Raw genomic sequence first — 2,780 nt, forward strand, 5'->3', positions numbered from 1 at the left:
CACAATTCACTTGCCGCCACTACTCTTCCCTGTTTATACACTCCTGTAGTCACATTGCTTTGACGGAGCAAAGAAAGAGACTGCTTGCTCTATTTTACCTCTTTAGTGGACCTGCAGGCCAGTCAGTTTGTGTACAAAAACACCTAAGCTCACATTACACTTGCCATTTCTCTCCCCATTTGTACACTCCTGTATTCACACTGCTTTCGCAGAGCAAAGAAGGAGACTGCTTGCTGATTTACTGCCCATGCTGCAGTAATTACAGAACCTTGTTACCTAGTACCTGCTATAGACACCACAAGCAACTTAGATAAGATATTAAAGTTATTTTATCTACACTTCCATCTGTCTATTGGTGTTCTCCTCTAGCTGACATCAGCAGGGAGGAAGTAAAGGACTACAGTAATTCAAGTCTCCTCATATTGAAAATAAAGGAGTTTGCAGCCTGCAAGTGAATGAAGATAATACACAGTATAGAGTACTCAATTAACACACTGCATAATCTAACATGTGGATCACTGGAGGTACTAACATTAAGATATACACCACTTTTCTGTGCTTTATAACCAAAAATAGGAATGGGTCCTAGAATAGGGAACAAGGAAAAATCATTCTTAAACCTTTGCCTTTTTCTACTGAGATCTGTTGACCTTATTTCTACAGAATCATACTGACCGCTTTATGTCACTATGATTCTGTGGAAAAAAGGCCATGCAGAGACACATAGCATTATAAATCCTGATAAGGCCGTGCGCTCCTGCAAGTCCAGAGCGGAGGATTAACACTCACACACGGAGCATGATTCCCGTGTGAAACAGCCCTAAGGGTACAGCCACGACATGTTGCACAACGTTTCATGTAACGTTTGTTAATGGCATTGCAGTGCGACATGCTGTGGCTATGCAAAAAATCCGGACATGTTGGATTTTGTGTTGCAGGTCTCGCACAAGTTTTCTAGCACTTGCTTTAATGGAAGTGTGATTCATCTGTAACTTAACTATGTTTTCACAGCCAAATCACAGTTCTAAAATCTAGAATATTTTTGTATTGCGTGACTTTTCTGCACGTTGCAAGCCGTGTTAGCCATACACTTACTCCCAGATTTCATTGCGGATTACTTCTGATCTCTTAGAGTCTCCCAGCATGGGGGACACTTTGCAATCAGCCTATTATGAAGGCAAACTTTTAACAGGAAAAGATTGAGCCTACAACCCCTTTAAAACCTGCCCTTTTGATGGGATTTCAGCACTGAAGTTTAGTCTTCAGCCCGTCTACTGCTGTCAAACTGTCTGCTGCCAAACTGAGACTCCTAGTTTCACTCCAGCTTTACAGCAGTACCATACCGGCCGGCACTGTTCACCAGGTATAGTAACTTTGCAGCTACAGACTCCTCTTGGAATGGTGCATATTTCACACTATAATGAAAGAGAAGCTATGGTTAGATGGCCAGGTGATGCCATACCATGTACACGGGGAGCTGCCCTCTAGCACATCATTTCTAGGATTGTATAGGATTGTGCATGAAAGCTAGAATTAAGGAGAAGGTGTCATATGGGAAACAGTATGAATTTTTGCTGTGTCCTAGTTTATTTGCAAATCTTGTAGCATGCCTCATCTGTGAATTTAGCCACTGTGACATTTAGTAATCCAGATATATTTTAGTACGGGAGTGGAAGGGAACGCCGCTCCTGCCAGAATACACTGGATCCAGTTCCCATTTCACCTCTCACGTTTGTACAGTTTTATTTCTGATCACCGAGTCTTATGGTCTTGGCAGGAGGAATAAGCTAGGAGACTATTTTCTGTGCAAGGGTCTGACAGAGGGGTTCATTGCCAGTCCAAAATATTTTTGGGATGATACGCTAGTCATAGGGAACCATTCCCCTCTACTTTTTTTCCCACCAGTTATGAGAATGGGCTGCAACGAAAGGAGATATTTTCTGGAAAAAGGAGAACTGACACCTATAACGCTAGTCTTAATTTGTCTCACAGCACGACCTGGTAGACAAATGCTGGGATCTGTACTTTTTCGGCACCTAGAGAGCCATTGATGGGTGTTCACTGCCGTGTATAGATTAGGACTTGTCGGAGATTGGAAAAAGTGGTCTTTTATTTTATTTTTGGTATTTTCTCCGGAGACAACGCCACCCTTGTCCATGGGTTATATCTGGTATTGCAGTTCAGCCTTATTCAACTGCAATAACAGACACATCCCATAAACTGACCTAATTTCCTAATCTTGGAAAATCCCATTAATATATTGGTTTTAGTGGATAGTGTCAAGGAAACAAGATCAGGAAAATGAACGAGTGGAGTTGCCGATCACTTTGGCTACGGAGACGAATTGTCGTGTTTTGCGGCTTGGATTGTGTGAAGAGTGCAGTTCTGTAGATGGTAGTGGAAGTGTTGCTAGACTGGCATTTGGCCAGAGCAGTTAGGATTTCCATAGCGTCTTATGGGTGCAGTAAGGTCACGAAAATGGCGCTATCATTGACACACAGTTGGTAGTTCACCAATCACTGTGTGACCCTCAACCTTCCAAGGACCAGACTAGACCCATGTGAACCTAGATTTAGAGGAAATTCAGCGCGTTTGAATGAGGGATTGACACATACTGGTAATCTGGACCTCACACTGCCTGTATTGATGCGTTAGGGCAGGGACGCTCAACCTGCGGCCCTCCAACTGTTGCAAAACTACAACTCCCACCATGCCCTAATAGCTGTAGGCTGTCCAGGTATGCTGGGAGCTGTAGTTTTGCAACAGCCGGAGGCCCGCAG

The sequence above is a fragment of the Bufo bufo genome, chromosome 9 (assembly GCF_905171765.1).
Source record: "Bufo bufo chromosome 9, aBufBuf1.1, whole genome shotgun sequence".
NCBI lineage: Eukaryota > Metazoa > Chordata > Amphibia > Anura > Bufonidae > Bufo > Bufo bufo.